The following is a 17342-nucleotide window of genomic DNA, read 5'->3' on the forward strand; positions in this document are numbered from 1 at the left end:
ATGCATGTCCCATTAAAATAAATCCCATTTGCACTTATGGCATAGATGACGAGATGATGGCCATTGGCTTTTGTTTTTCATGTGATGATATTGACATGCTTCCTTTACATGATTTGCGCAATTCATCTAATATACCATGCCATGATCACATTGTTCCAAATATGCTTTGTTTTGGATGTTGTCAAAATTCTCCATGTGATGTTTCCATTAATGATCATGAGGAGACCCCCATAGTTTCCTCATACATATTAGGAGATTTTGATGCATCCATACATTGCATGATTCTCATAATTGCTTGCACCATATGCATCCCACGCATAACAATGCTCTAGATGTTTCCCATCATGCTTTACACAATTTGAGTCTCCATTATGCTATACATAACAACAAACCTATCATGATGGATGACATGTTTCTATATAACGCATCTCATTTATTTGAGCATTGGATATTTTGTGCTAACCAACACAGGCACGTGCGCATCATGATGGATGATGTGTACATATACGACGCACACACAATTTCCCCTTTCTCTTTGTTTTGTGCAGGTACTCACGTATACTCGTCAACCTCTCAATCCCAAGAGTTGATGAAACGAGCTCTTGAGAGCAAAGATGACTTGGGATCCCGTGAACTATCCTTCCCATCGCCCTCTTCGCGCAATGACTACATGCATCTCTCTCACTTGGCTCTCACACGGCTATGGGCTATATACCACTTGTCGCTTCATGCTCATTTTACCGTGTTCACTTTGCATGCTATGCTTGCTTCTATGCCTTTGCCATGCAATTGTGACCCTTGCTTACATCTACCCATGATTCACGGAAAGCAGTAACATACTACACTATTCTAATGCAAGCAGTAGAGAGAAGAATAGGCGATATTTGGTGATCAAGGAGGGGGGCTTGCCTGGTTGCTCTGGCAAGTAGGGGTCATCAACAACATAGTCGATCGGCGCACCAGCAGCGGCGTCAGTCTCGTAGTCTACCGAAGAGAAGAGGGGGAAAAACAATGAATAAAATGCAAAAAGATCCATATCGATGCATGGCATGATAAGTAATGGTGCTAGGTGTGCCCTAACGCAGTAGGAGGTGATACCGGCGAAGGGGGAAAACATCCGGGAAAGTATCCCCGATATTTCGCGTTTTCGGACAGATGAATCAGAGGGGGAAAGTTGCGTGGTTGCTATGCTAGGGATGTGTGGCAGACGAGCGGCTACGTATCCGGATTCGTCTCGTCGTTCCGAGCAACTTTCATGTACGAAGTCCTTGTGTGGTTTATTTTATATTAATTTTAAAAGATTTAAATCATTTTTAGGATTTGTTTAATTATTTTAATTCAACATTATCAAGAATAGTGATTGCTGACGTCAGCATGACATCAGCAGTCAATAGAGGTGTTGACTTGGTCAAACTGACATGTGGGTCCCACTGGTCATAGACTGTTTAGTTAATTAACAAAAGTTAATTAAGTTAATTAGCTAATTAGGTTAATTAAACATAATTAATTAAGTTAATCAATTCTTTAATTAATTAATTAATTAATTCTTTAATTAATTAATTCTTTAATTAATTAATTCTTTAATTCTTTAATTAATTAATTATTATTTAGAAATTATTTTTTAATCGTTTTCGTTCTAGGAAAAGCCCACCTGTCACTGGGACATGGGGGCGGGGCTCGGCTATCATAGGCCCATAGGGCCTTAGCGGGCACCGCACGGTGCGGTTACGGGCGCGTGGGCGCAGTGGGGCGCCCGTTAGCGGGCGGCCACGACGTCGGTCAGGGGAGACGCTGGTCGCGGCGGCCGGAGCGGTGGAGAGGGGGCGTCGACGGAGGGGGGTGGTCGCGGGAGTGGCGACGCGGATCAGGCGACGCGACATGAGGGGTCGCGATGCGCGGGCGCGGCCGGGGCCAGCCGTGGTGGCCGCGAGCACGGCGCGAGCGGCGTGCCGGCTTGGAGCTGCGGTGGGAGGCACAGGCGAGCGAGATGGACACCAGTGGGGGAAGCGGGCGACAGGGCGGAGCGCAGGCAACGATGGACGGCGCGGCGCAGAGCAACAACAGCAGGGTGCGCGAGTGGCATGGGGGCCACGGTGGCGAGGCGCGACGCGGGATGGCCGAGTGCCGCAAGCGGCGGGGCAGCGGGGACGCGGCCTCAACTGGTGGGCGCGCGCGGGCACGAGTCTAACGGCGCGACAGCAGGGTCGACGCGGGTGCGACGAGCTGCGGCGCAGACCGAGCGGTGCGAGCCAGGGCGACGGTCGACGCAAGGGGTGGGGAGCGTGCGGGTCTTGGGCGCGCGTGTGCGACAGCAGGCGAATTCGAGCAGCAACAGCAGCGGGCAACAGGGGCGGCGGCCGAGCGAGCCACGACAGACGAGAGCGGCGTGCGGGCGCGAGGGAGGGGGAGGAGACGGGGCGCTCATGGTGGCCGTAGGGTAAATGGAAGCGGGGCGTGAGGAGGAGGACGGGGATGGCGTGTCGCAGGGGAGGCAGGCCGGCGAGGAGGAGGAGGCAGGCCGGGGAGGTGGCGTCTCGGGCGACAACGTCCTGGCGCAGGGCGGCGCGGTCGGTGCAGCGAGGGGGTGTCGCCGAAAGCCCGATCCGATCTGGATCAGGGGGAAGCAAAGGGAGGAGTGGGGGGAAGTGGGGTGCAGTTAGGTTAGGGTTTGGGTAGTGGGGGGGTTATAGAGGGGAGTGGCCGGTTGGGCCGACCTGGCAGGCTGAAGCCCAGTGGGGAGGGGGTTCCCCTTTTCTCTTTTTTTATTTCCTGTTTTGTATTTTCATTTTCTTTTATTTATTTTCCTTTACTGTTTTAATTCAACTTAGGGCATTTAAGTATTTTATAAATTTGTGTTTTCTTTACTATAATTACCTTTGTAATATTCGGCACAAACCGAACATTTTTGTTTCGATGTTTGAAAACGGTTGATGTTTGTTAATATTTAAATTTTGAATTTGAAAAGTTTCGAACCGACGCGAGATTAAACAGTGACAGAGGTGACATGCCATATTTAGCATAGGTTTACTATAGCCTAATTATCGGGGCATTAGACCATGTACCCCTTCGCCCCTCTTTTGCACTGAGACTATAAATAGACCTCCTATTCCTTCTAGCTAGGGTCAGCATTGGTTTAGCTCGTATTAGAGATAGAGCATTGCTCATCCACATCGGATCTACTACACGAGAGAGACCGCGGCCTCTCTTCGGAGAAGATCCCTTTGGATTCAAGCCCTCCTTGCGGAGAAGACCATCAAGACCTCCTCACGGAGAAGACCGGCTACCTTTATATCGTCCTTAGTTGTCCGTGGATCGTGTGATCTCTTATGTACTCGAGGATCTAGCATATGTGTGACAATTTCTTGTTGGTTTAGTGATTTTCTCGTGTTTCCAATCATGTTTCCCCTCATGTTTTCCCTCATGTTATTCATGTTCTTCGCGGGATTCGCTCCTTCTGTGAAAGATCGGTCGATTAGGGTTCCACCCTACATCACGATAACGAATAGTAATATTATTAATGCCTCTACAATCAACACACATATGCGACGTACCATCCTTTTTCGACACTAAAATGATAGGAACAACACAAGGACTAAGGGATTCGCATATATAACCTTTGTCTAGCAGCTCCTATACTTGATGCATAATCTCCTTCGTCTCCTCTGGATTGGTACGGTATGGCACACGGTTGGGTAATGATGCACCGAGGATTAAGTCAATTTGATGTTCAATACCTCGAATAGGTGGTAATCCCGGTGGCACGTCTTGTGGAAATACGTCAACGAACTCCTGCAAAATGTTAGTGATAGCGGGAGGCAAAGAGGAAGGCATGTGCTCGAATGAAAATAACGCCTCTTTGCACACAAAAGCATAGCAAACAAATTTGCTAAAATCTAGATCATCAATATCAGATTTGGTGGCAAGTAAACATGCACTTTTCAACTTAATTTCAGAAGCAACGCTAGATGGTTTATTATTAGGCTTCATTTGTTGCTCAAATTCTTTTGCCACAATCTGATTTTCACTCTTATTCTGCTCATGTTTTGCTTTATTAGCTCTATTGTATCATCTTTCCAAATGGAATTAGGAGTCATAGGAAGCAAAGTAATATTTTTGTCCTCATGAACAAGAGTATACCGATTGTTTCTACCATGGTGTACAGAATTGTTATCAAATTGCCATGGTCTACCAAGTACTAAGGAACATGCTTGCATAGGTACCACATCACAATCAACATAATCAGCATATGGAGAGATACTAAAATGCACACGAACGGTACGTGATACCTTAACCTTGCCGCTGTTGTTGAACCATTGGACGTAGTAAGGATGTGGATGTTGTCTTGTGGTGAGAGAGAGCTTCTCCACCATCTCCATGCTAGACAAGTTGTTGCAGCTCCCTCCATCTATGATGACGCGAATAGAACATTCCTTCACAACTCCCTTTGTATGGAACAAATTATGCCTCTGATTTTGCTCAACGTGTGTAATCTGCACACTCAAAACACGTTGAGCAACTAAACATTCATACCTCTCAGCATCTTCAGTAGCCATGTATACGTCTCATGATCAGAATCATCTCCATCATGTTCTTCATGTGTAATAAGAGCCAAAGTCTCCTCATCATAGTTACTAGCAGACTCATACCCACCATCCTCAGTAGCAATCATCACACACTGAGATTTGCATTCTCTCCCAAAATGTCCTCTTCCTTTACAATGACGACAAATAATATCACTTGTGTGCCCTGTTGATGCCATGGAAGAAGAAGAGCTCTGCGCAGGCCCGAGAGGTGTGCTCTTGCAAGATAGTGGTGGTTGTGCCTTCTTTAAGAGATTGAATGAATTTAGCCGGGCTTAATGCCAGAAATGTTGTAGCGATCCACCCTCAAACGGTCAAATCTCTGTGTATAATGTCATCCCTGGATCGGTAATGCTGACACACAGTACTTGAAGGATTTATAACAGAGTTCAATCACACACTTAATACATCGAATATCTCAAAAGAGAGTACTTATTACAATAATATGGCTGAAGGCCAAATAATGAAGATCACAGCGAAAGGCTTCGAAGGTAAAATGAGTCCATCAACTCCAACGGCATAGTTGAGTGCATGACAACGACCTAGCGCACCTTACTCTTCGTCTGAAAAGATAGAAACATAATACGTTGCAGCCTGAAATCGGTCATCACATGGAATATGCTGGCAAAATAACACTGTAGAGCATGAACATGCAACAGCTATAACTATATGCATATTTGGCTGGTGGAGGCTCAATTGTTAGTTTTTGCAGAAAGCTAACTTTTCCCTACAGCAAAGGAATATATTTTATTTAACTACAAGGTTTGGAATAAAGGACAATAGGTTGTACCTCATCATCTACTTCCCGAAACCCACATATTAAATAGTTCCTACTCATGCAATGTTTGAGGGTTGAATCTAATGCATAAAACTGGGTAATAAAAGGGTATGATCAAAGTGTTACTTGCCTTGCTGACGAACTGAAAACCCTAGTGACTCGTAGTAGCACGCTTCGCACTCCGAAAACTCTATCGCAAACAAACAATAGCATTCATAAGCACTCAAGCATAAATGCAAGGGTAAAACTCAAATAAAAAGATCCAAACTGAAAGTTCAACTGAAGAGCTTCGATTCGCAAAATGAATCAATCGAATTGGAGCTACGGAACTCAAACTATGATCAAAAGTAGTTCGAAATCAAATTTGCTTGGAACCAATTTTTAATTTGTCAAAACTATGTTCAAGTTGATTAACTGGAAAGAGGTGTTCAAGACGAAGATTTTGGCATTGGTTTAACCGGATTTGGACAAACGGTTAAAAAGTTGCGAGGGATTGAAGATTAGGGGCTAATCTGTGATAAAAATAATCGCGGATAGGTCCTTGGCCGAAAATAAAATAAAAAGAAAACACTAACGAATGAACATTCGCTAACAGAGACAAACGGACGAACGTGTTCGCGAACAGAGACGTTTGGGTGAACATTCGCTAAAAAGAAACCATAAAAAACTGATCTAAAACGAAAACCGAAAAAAACCGACGGTGGTTCGGCGGTTTTACCGGCTCAACAAGAAAAACCGGCGGTTCAGGCGGCAGCGAGATCCGGCGAGTCCGGCGAGCGGCGACGCGGGGCGACAGCGGCGTGGGCGTGGGGTGCGACGTCGGCGGCACACGGCAGCGGCGGCGGAGCAACGGCGGCGGCAGGCAAGAAGCAGGATGGCGTGGGCTTGCGGCGGCGGGGTGGTTGTGGCTTGCGGGGTGGAGGGGAGGCAGCGGCTCCAGTGCCTTATAAAGGCCCGGGGGCGCGGCTTGGGGAGGGTGGCGGCGCGGGGTGGAGTCCGGCTCGGCCTCCTCCTCGGCGTCCGTGCCACGCACGATGGCATCGGGAGGAAGGCGGCGCGCGGGAGTGGGCCGGCTGGGTTTCGGCCCAGTCGATCTATGGTTTTTTTAATTAAAATATTCCGCCGAAGAAAAATCCTAATAAAAATATAAAAAATCTAAAAATGCCAAAAACAATTTTCACCGTCTAAATTTAATATTTAGAACAAAGTGAACATTTTTCTGGCCTAAGATGCAATTTTTAAAAATGCATATTTTTTTAATTCAAATAAAATAACAAATAAAAATGCAAATAAAATATTTATTTGATTTTAAAAATTTTCCTCCAATATTCCTCTCTTTTTGAAGAAGTCATATTATCTTCTCTCTTTTATTTTTAATATTAGAAAAATTTGGAGAGAAAATATTAAAACCAAATTGAGCCTATTTTCAAATTTCAAAGAAATTCAAATATGAAAATGAATGAAATCCCCAACTCTCTCCTTCGGTCCTTGAGTTGCTTAAGATTTCTAGGTCACAACCCAAAATGCAAATAAAATATGATATGCATAAGATGATCTATGTATATAACATCCAAATTGAAAATTGGGATGTTACAAACCAAACCCCCTTAAGATGAATCTCGCCCTCGAGATTCGGGTCGGCTAGAAAATAGGTGTGGGTGGTCTTTCCGTAGATCTTCTTCTTGTTCCCAAGTGGCTTCATCCTCGGTATGCTGGCTCCAGTGAACTTCGCAAAACTTGATAACCTTGCTGCGCGTAACTCGGCTGGCAAACTCGAGAATCTTGACGGGTTTCTCCTCGTAGGTCAGATCACTCTCCAACTGAATTGCTTCCATGGCACTGTATCTCTTAGAGGAAAATCAACCATCTTAGCATGTCACTTCTTCAACTAGGAAACGTGAAACACATCATGAACTCCTGACAATCCTTCGGGTAACTCCAACTTGTAGGCAACCTCTCCCATACGTTTCATAACTCGGTATGGTCCCACAAATCTCAAGGGTAACTAACCCGTTACTCCAAATCGTTTAACTCATCGCAGAGGTGACACACGAAGATATGCTTTGTCTCTGATTTCATAGACTACCTCTGATGCGGAGCATCCTACGATCATCCCCATGTACACTGGAGCATATGCCATTGGACCTAAGGTAAACTCACTCCTTTACAAATCTTCCCTTTTCCCATGTAAGACATGGATGCTACTTCAAGCGTGGACCTTGTGCATACTCAGGTACACCCGAGGAGACCATGGAGAGCCAAAGGACCAAGGCCAAGTGTGCGCGGAATCGAAGGAAGGATAAGGAAGAAGAGTGAGCTGCCACAGCAGCCGGATATCCGGCCCCAGCCCGGACATCTGGTCCAGCCCGGACATTCGGCCCCTGCCCCGGAAATCCGGCATCGGATATCCAGAGAACACCCGAAAGGACCAGCGCAGCCCGGACATCCGGATCCTCCCAAAGCCCCGGACATCCGGCCCCTTCACCTGGAAATCTGGCCCCTCATCACAGAATGCAACCGGAGCCAGCCAAGTTCAGCCCGGACATCCGGCCAGAGGCCCGGACTCCGGTTCTTCGTGAGCCGCCGGACATCCGGCCCCCAGCCTGGACATCCGGCACCTGCCTGTGCGCAGAGATCGGGCCAAGGGCCCATGTATCCCCCTCTCACTTACCCCTTCGTGGGCTAGCACTATATATACTCCCCCACCTCCTCCTAGTTAGGGTCATCGTTGTGATAGCTCATATTAGAGATAGAGCCTCGCTCATCCACATCAGATCCACTCCACGAGAGAGACTGCAGCCCCTCTACGGAGAAGATCCACGTTGGATTCAAGACCTCCTAATGGAGAAGACCCCCATCAAGACCTCCTCACGGAGAAGACCGGTTACCAATTGTATCGTCCCTTGTTGATCGTGGATCTTGTATCACCTTTTGTGTTCATGGATCTAGCACATGTCTGATCATACTTGTTGGTTTGAGTGTTCTCTTGTGTTCCCCTTGTGATTTTCCCCTCGTGTTTCCCCTCATTTCTTCATGTTCTTCGCGGGATCCGCTCCCTTCGTGAAAGATAAGCCATCTAGGGTTCCACCCTACATCAACCTCCTTGCGTTTTGTATCCGCATGACTCTTCTGCCTGGACTGAGCTACCTTCAGTCTATCTTGAATCAACTTGACCTTCTCTTCAGATTCTTTGATTAAATCTGGCCCAAACAAGTGACGGTCTCCAACTTCATCCCATAGTAATGGTATCCTGCATCTCCTTCCATACAAGGCTTCAAAAGGTGCCATCTTCGAACTAGCCTGGTAACCAAAGTCTGGTGCAACTGATTCTAGAAATTCGAAGTAAATTGTGTTCCTCTATCTGATACGATGGTCCTCAGAACTCCTTGCAGACATACGATCCTGGTCATATATATCTTGTCCAACTTCGCGCTTGTATAGGTGGTTTTCACTGGGATAAAGTGAACTACCTTGGTCAAGCGATCAACTACTACCTAGATTGAATAATATCCCGATCGGGTCCTGGGTAATCTAGTGATAAAATTCATGCCAAGCTTGTCCCACTTCCATTCGGGTATCGGCATAGCCTAAAGAAATCCTGCCGGCTTCTGGTGTTCTACCTTCACTCTCTGACATACATCACATATGGCTACAAACTCGGCAGCGTCCTTCTTCATACCTGTCCACCAGAAATGCTCCTTCAAATCCAAATATATCTTGGTGTTTCTGGGGTGAATAGAGTAGGCGAGTCATGAGCTTCCTGAAGTATTAACTTCCTGATTTGCGCATTATTGGGCACATATATACAATCCTCAAACCATAAAGTTTCGTGCTCATCCTCATGAAAACCCTTGGCTTTTCCTTTATCTCAGCGATTTCCTTATCATCCTTCCGAGCTTCTCGAATCTTTCCCAATAATGTTTACTGAACCTCCATTGCTGCAACAAAACCTCTTGGAACTATCTCCAAACGAAGTTCCTTGAGATCGTCAACTAATTCCTGCGGTAATCCTCCGCTTACGAGGGTATTGACACAACTCTTCCGGCTCAAGGCATCTGCTACGACATTGGCCTTTCCTGGATGATTGTGTAACTTCATATCATAATCCTTTATAAGCTCCAACCATCTCCTTTGCCTGAGGTTTAGCTCCTTCTGAGTGAAATTGTACTTTAAACTCTTGTGATCCATGTACACATCACAACGGTTCCCGATAAGAAAATGTCTCCAGGTCTTAAGAGCATGCACTATGGCTACTAACTCCAAATCATGTGTGGCATAATTCAACTCATGCGGTCGAAGGTGACATGAGGCGTATGAAACAACTCTTTCGTCCTGCATCAGTACTCCTCCAAGTCCTAAGCGAGAAGGGTCGCAATACACTTGGAAATCCTTGCTTATATCCAGAAGAATCAGCACTGGGGCTGTAATCAAACGTTTCTTCAACTCCTGAAAACTGGCCTCACAATCTTTAGTCCATTTGAACTTGGTGTCCTCCTTCAACAACTCGGTCATGGGTTTCGCAATCTTGGAGAAATTATCAATGAACCTCCTGTAACAACTTGTGAGTCCCAGAAAACTGCTTATCTCTCCAAATGAGGTGGGTGCCAACCACTCAGTGACGGATTTAACCTTGGTAGGGTTTACTGCTATACCTTCTCCTGATATAACATGTCCAAGGAATCCAACTTCCTTCAACCAAAACTCACATTTGTTGAACTTGGCATATAGTTGATGTTCCCTGAGCTCCTCGAGAACTAAACGCAAATGCTCCTTGTGCTCCTCTTCGTTCTTTGAGTATACCAATATATCATCAATGAACACCACAACAAACATATCCAAGAACTCCATGAACACTTTGTTCGTCATACTCATGAAATAGGCAAAGGCATTAGTCAATCCAAATGACATAATCGTGTACTCATATAGCCCGTACCTTGTAGTGAAAGCTGTCTTAGGTATATCATGTTCTCGGATTTTTAGCTGGTGGTATCCTGATCGCAGATCGATCTTGGAGAATACTTTAGCTCCTTGCAACTTGTCAAATAGATCATTGATCATCGGTAGTGGGTACTTGTTCTTGATCGTCACCTCATTCAATGCACAATAATCAACCACCATTCTCAAAGATCCATCCTTCTTCTCAACTAAGAGCACTAGGGCTCCCCACGGTGATGAACTGGTCGAATGTAACCTTTCTCCAATAACTCCTTAATCTGCTTCTTAATTTCCTCCAGATCATTTGTGGGCATCCCGTATGGCCTCTTTGATATTGGTCCGGTGCCTGGCAATAGCTCTATCAAAAACTCTATGTCTTGATCTGGTGCCATGCCTGGTAGTTCTCTGGAAATACATCCGGGTAATCCTTCACAATAGGCACTTCTTCCTGAACAACTCCCGAGAGAGAATTTACTTGGGTTCTCCTTGGCGCATGCCTAGACACATACTTGATCATTTTTTCGTCCGGGGTTGTGAGTAAAATTGACTTACTAGCACAATCAATGTTTCCTCCATACTTCGATAACCAATCCATGACTAATATCATATCCAATCCTTGGGACTCCAAAATTATCAGGCCTGAGGGGAAAACATGGGTACCAATGGTTAAGGGCAACCGATCATACCATTGGTTGACCATATATTCTGCTCCTGGCGAGCTTACTAACATGGGTGACCTAAGGGCTAGGGTTGGCAATTTAGACTTGTCCACAAATCCCCTTGTATGAATGCGATGCACCAGTATCGAAAAGAACAAGAGCGGTAAATGACTAAACCAAAAACTTACCGACAGCTGCATCTAGCTGCTCTTCAACCTCCTCCATGTTGATGTGGTTCACCCGACCTCTGTGAAAGGGTTTGGCTTCTTCCTTGAGCTTCCATTGTGATGCGGAGCATCCTATGATCGTCCCCACGTACACTACGACTACTCCCCATGCCCCAAGAGGACATACAATGAGAGACCTCGACTATACGTCATTGGACACAAGGTGAACTCGCTCCTCTCCGAACCATCACTTTCCACATATGAGAAATGGCTACTACCTCAAATATATGTGCTATGCATGATCAGGAACAAAGAGGAAGACCATGGACAAGACGGCGAGGACACCAAGCACATGGAACAAGAGGAAGAGCTTCCAAGAAGCATCAGCTCCCGGACGTCCGACAGTTACTGGACGTCCGACGCCTAGAGTCCCCACCAGCCAGATGGAATAGCCGATGAAAGCTACAGCTGCCGGACGTCCGACGACCATCAGCCACTGGACGACTAACAACAGCTGAAAATCCGATGATGGCTATACCGAGCCAAAACACCGAACGTTCGACAAGTACTAGATGACTGGACCCTAGCGAGCCACCGGACGTTCGGTACCTGTCGGACGACCGACGCCTATCTGTGCATAGAGTAACGGGCTGAGGCCCATGTATCCTCACTTACCCGTTCATGGCCTAGACTATATATACTCCTCCACCTCCACCATTTGAGGGTTAGCGTTGTGATAGCTCATTTGAGAGATAGAGCTTCGCTCATCCATACGGATCTAGTCCACGAGAGAGACCGCGGCCCCTCTTCAGAGAAGATCCTATTGGATTCAAAACCTCCTCGCGGAGAAGAACATCAAGACCTCCTCACGGAGAAGAACCGGTTACCCTATGTATCATCCTTTGTTGGATTCGGATCTTGTATCACTTTGTGTTTCGAGGATCTAGCATAAGTGTGACCATATCTTGATGGTTTTAGTGTTTGTCTCGTGTTTCCCCTCGTGATTCCCCTCGTGATTCCCCTCGTGTTCTTCGCGGGATCCGCTCCTTTCGTGAAAGATCGGCCGTATAGGGTTCCACCCATTGTGATCATGGCATGGCATAGTAGATGAATTGTGCACATCATGTAAAGGAAGCTTAGCAATATCATCACATGAGAAACAAAAGCCAATGACCATCATCTCGTCATCCATGCCATAAGTGCAAATGGGATTTATTTCAATGGGGCATGCATAGCTACTATGTTGAGATTGAAATGATGCAATATGGGATATCTCACTCATAGCATATGACAAGTTCAAAGGATTATCAAACATGATGTGACCAATAGAATGTTCACATGATGTCCTATGGAGCATAGCATCACAACTAGGCAAATCAACATGCTCATCATCATATTCATCATAAATAGGTAATCCATGACATGAAGAATTCACACTAGCATGAAGCATGGGAATAGGTGGATCAACATCATGCACGCAATCATTGGTAAAATAGTCCTCTAGTGGGACAAGAGAAGCACCATCACCTATGTTACCTTTGGAGCATCGCTCATGTGTTGTAGGTGAGGTGTCGAAGACCGAGTCATGGTCATTGTCGGTGTCAAAACTGGTGGATCTCGGGTAGGGGGTCCCGAACTATGCGTCTAGGCCGGATGGTAACAGGAGACAGGGGACACTTTGTTTTACCCATGTTCAGGCCCCTCTCGATGGAGGTAAAACCCTACTCCTGCTTGATTAATATTGAAGATATGGGTAGTACAAGAGTAGATCTACCGCGAGATCAAGGAGGCTAAACCCTAGAAGCTAGCCTATGGTATGATTGTGTATGGAGTTGATCCCCTACGGACTACAACCCTCCGGTTTATATAGCCACCAGATAGGGTTAGGGTTACACAAAGTCGGTTACAATGGTAGGAGATCTTGAATATCTGTATCGCCAAGCTTACCTTCCACGCCAAGGAAAGTCCCATCCGGATACGGGACGAAGTCTTCAATCTTGTATCTTCATAGTCCAGGAGTCCGGCTGAAGGTGTAGTCCGGCTACCCGAACACCCCCTAATCCAGGACTCCCTCAGTAGCCCCCGAACCAGGCTTCAATGACGACGAGTCCGGCGCGCAAATTTTTCGGCATTGCAAGGCGGGTTCTTCTCCAAATCTTGTGTACCTGTAGGAATGATGTCCTATTCTTGTAATGTAGTGCTCCTCGGCTTCCATGCCCAATAATGGCCGTCTTCTACGTGTAAAGCAGATGCGAAAAACCGGGGCGTTTTTACATTTACACCCCTGGCCGTATAAACGAGCCGCCTATTTAACGGGATGGGGATTTAGATCCAAACCACATCTCCTCCTTTCCGCGAGTGATCATCAGAGCGTTTCCAGCAAAGGTCTATTCCAACATGACCAGTCGTCGTAGCTCCTCCCCTCGCCCCTCCGGTCCCAAACCCGGGGACTGGGAGAGTTGTACCATCCCGCACAGCAAGTTGGCGTCACTTCAAGCCCAGGGATTCCTCCCCAGGCATGCATGGTCCCGGTCCGAGCCGGTCTGGCCACCTATAATGGCGGAAAACAAGCGGAGAGCACCCCCAATCCTTCTAGGGGAGAGCAGGTGTTCCTCGTCCCCTATCTATTAAGGGGACTGGGATTTCCAATTCACCCATTTCTCCGCGGGCTTCTGGAGTTTTACGGCCTCCAACTGCACAATCTCACGCCCGCCTCCGTGTTGCATATTGCGGGTTTCGTCGCCCTTTGCGAGCTATTTTTAGGCGTTGAGGCTCATTTCGCACTGTGGAAGAGGTTATTCTGCCTGGTGCCCCGTTCTCAAAAGGGGTCCATATACCAAGTGGGCGGAGCCGAAGTATGGAGCATCGCCGGGACTAGATACCTATCCGGAACCCCAAAGGAAGCGTCCGAGGACTGGCCCTCGGAATGGTTTTATATAGATGACGTCCCGCTACCGGACCCTATCCGGGTCGGTCTCCCTGAGTTCAACAGTGCTCCATTGAAGAAACGCTTGAGCTGGCGTGCGCGGAGCTCTCAGAGAGAAAGTGACAGAGATGTCCTTTACCTGATGGGCCGGATAAGACTGTTGGCTCATTCCGGACTAACCATGATTGGAGTCATGGCCGCATGCATTATGCGGGGGGTGCAGCCGCTTCAATACAGAGGCCACCCAATGTGGGAATTCAACGGGGAGGATGACACCACCTGTTATGGTTGTAAAGGACTAGCCTCAGCTGCCGCTCTAGAAAAGATCTTATCCTCTTTGTACAAGGGAGAAAAGGAGGAATTCCTCCGCGTCAATCCGCGGGCCGGATTCAGTATGAACGATCCTCCAAGTTGGGTAAGTGAACAATTGCGCTTGCCCGTTTGTTTTATACTCCCGTGGTTAGATAGGTAGTCTAACGACTTCAATGCAGGAACTACGACAGGAGGTAAAAAATATCAGCGGCCGCCCTCCACAGCCCGAGGACCCAGAACGGTCCCTCGATCCGGACTCCGAAGAGGATCCGGACATATCGGTGGAGCTTATCGACGGGGTGTTCTATCAGCTAAGCAAGGACAATACCTTGGTAGCCAGGATGGCTGATTACCCAGGGTTAATCCCGGCCTCCCAGGTGACGGAAACCGGAGTCTCATTCGCTTGAGAGGGATTACACTCTCATGTATTTCGGTGTTTCTGACGACAACCGCGTTTTGCAGGGGAGATTTCCACGGCAGGAGGCCGAACCTGCGGCGGCTAGCCAACGAGGGGCCGCAGAGCCCCATAGGGCAAAAAGGAATGAAGTCCGGACTGAAATGTCGGCGCAAAGGTATAGTGCACCCTCTGCTTCCCTGGAGTTATTCTGTCAGGGTCATATTAACGTCCGCGCTATCTTCAGGACGAAGAGACCTCGCCGGACTACATCCGGAGAGGTTGCCAATCGCGCCTCCACCAGCCAGGCTCCAACATCTGGCCAGGAAGCGGAGGCGAATACAAGGCGTGCACTGGAAGCTCCTCTGACAGAGGATGCGAACAGGCTGTCCACCACAAATTCAGAAGTGGAGAGTGCCATGAACCACAGGCGTCGCCGGACAACTCTACGCGACGGTTGTTTCTCCCAAGAGGCTTTAGATGCCTTTAATTCGAGAGATGCGTACCTCCGTGCCGCTCAAAATGGTTTAGCCAGAGCTACGGGCAGTATGTGAAAGACATACGGGTAAGAAAATTTTGGTTAAATATATACATATGCCAGTAGCCCCGAGACTTGAAACAGTTAGATCAACTGATTTAAGGATCATTTAATATGCAGGTTCTTACAGAGAAGAATACTGTACTGTCCCAGGAGCTGGAGAAGTGCAAGGCCCAACTAGAGGCCACACTAGCCGCAGCAGGGGAGCCCCGAGAGACCCCCTCAAGTAAAATACACTTTGAAAGATTAGTATTGTGCGGTGTGGGTGCAAATCTGACAAGTTAAATTGCAGATGGCGCCGGACTCGATCCGGACAAGCAACAACTCTTACGCCAGCTAAAGGCCGGTGAGAGTATGTTGACAAGGGTGAGGCGAGAGAAGAATGATCTTCAGGATGCCAACACCAAGCTGGATGTCGAACTTAAAGATGTTCGTGGCCAGCTATCGGACTCCACGAAGGAGAATCAGCGGCTTCGACGCGGCATTTTTAGTAAGTGCTTGAACGAACTTTTGAAAAAAAAGTTCGGCGAGGAAGTCGATTAACAGAGTAATGTCTGTAGGTATGCTCACAGGTCGTCCTGCACAGGAGATGCCCGGTTCTACGGGTGACCTTCTTCCCGGAACTCATGCAACTGCACGAGCGAATTCGGCTAGCGATGCGAGGTGTTGCCCAAGCCTTATGGCCTGCCCACTCCGTGCCCGAGAGCCTTGGAGAGCTTGCGGAGAAGCTGAAGGGAGCTCGGCGGCGCTTCCGGTTGTGGAAGATATCGGCCTGCCGACAAGGCGCTCGGGAAGCCTGGGCCATGGTGAAGACCCGTTTTATGAAGTCTGACCCGAACCACATGGCCGAGGTCGGACCAGTGGGGCCTGACGGGAAGGAGATCCCTGTGAGCTTAGTATACGGCCAAGTAGAGTTGGCCGCAAAGTATTCCCAGCAGGACTGTAAATTAGACAGCCTGTTAGATGGTATAGAAGAGGAATACAATCAGTCATAATGACTATGTAATTTTGAATTGACATGTGTAATGCCTTCTAGCCGGATTGTAGATCGTTTGTCGTTGCCGACCTTTTCGCTTCAACCTCGAGACCCGACGGTCTGGAGTGTGTCCGAATACCATAGCGGTTATATAAGAACCGTGGTATGCGTGGAGACCAGGCGTAGGGGTCATTAGTGCTTTATCAGACAAGTGCCCAACTAGTTATGTTATATTACATGGTTAGTAAGAAACATCTTCCAGAGAGAATAGTTCCGTTAGGGGTTCCTTTCGCTGGGAGGCATGCCCTAAAGTGCATGTCTGGACTGCGTAAAAAGACGCAGAAAAAGCATCTGGGGGCGCATAAAATGGGTAAAAAGATCATCTTTTATCTCACCGACCGAATATTCCCTTAAGAACGCTAGCTTTCGGCTTCACCCAGTCTGAGGTACACATCCGGCTGACCCGGCAGTAACAATCGCAGAGGTGCTCCCTTTACCACCTAGCCGAACAATCGGGAACGTAGGGGTAAGCACAGGAGCCAGGCAACCTAGCTTGGCCAAAACTTAAGTCATATCGATGCATATAATGGTGAAGAAAAAGGTACATGCGGAAGTTTGACGCATGTGTTGGGCATGAAGCCCATATAAATAAGCTTCTGTTAAAGAAGCCCCCAGGTTTAATGAGCGTGAGTGGCGCATCACTTAGATGAGCCTTTAAGGGCGATAAAAGAAAAGAGGGGAAGGAGAGAAATGTAAGACAGAAAAATGCAAAAAATGGACAAAGGAAGGAGACGAACACAGAGTCCGACGCTAGGCGTAGAATCTTCGGAGACGGGTGGCGTTCCATGGGTTCGGCTCGAGTCGGTTATCCGACGCATCTCGCAGGCGGTACGCCCCGCCAGTCAGGACTTGGTCGATTATGAATGGACCTTCCCACTTGGGCTTGAGTTTGTCCTTTTTCTTGTCCGGCAGGTGTAGAACTAGTTCGCCGACATTGTAATTTTTGGCCCGTACTTCTCTGCTTTGATATCTTCGAGCCTGCTGTTGATAGAATGCGGAACGGGCTTTTGCCACGTC

This window comes from Triticum aestivum, chromosome 6A (assembly GCF_018294505.1).
Source record: "Triticum aestivum cultivar Chinese Spring chromosome 6A, IWGSC CS RefSeq v2.1, whole genome shotgun sequence".
In the NCBI taxonomy this organism is placed as follows: Eukaryota; Viridiplantae; Streptophyta; class Magnoliopsida; order Poales; family Poaceae; genus Triticum; species Triticum aestivum.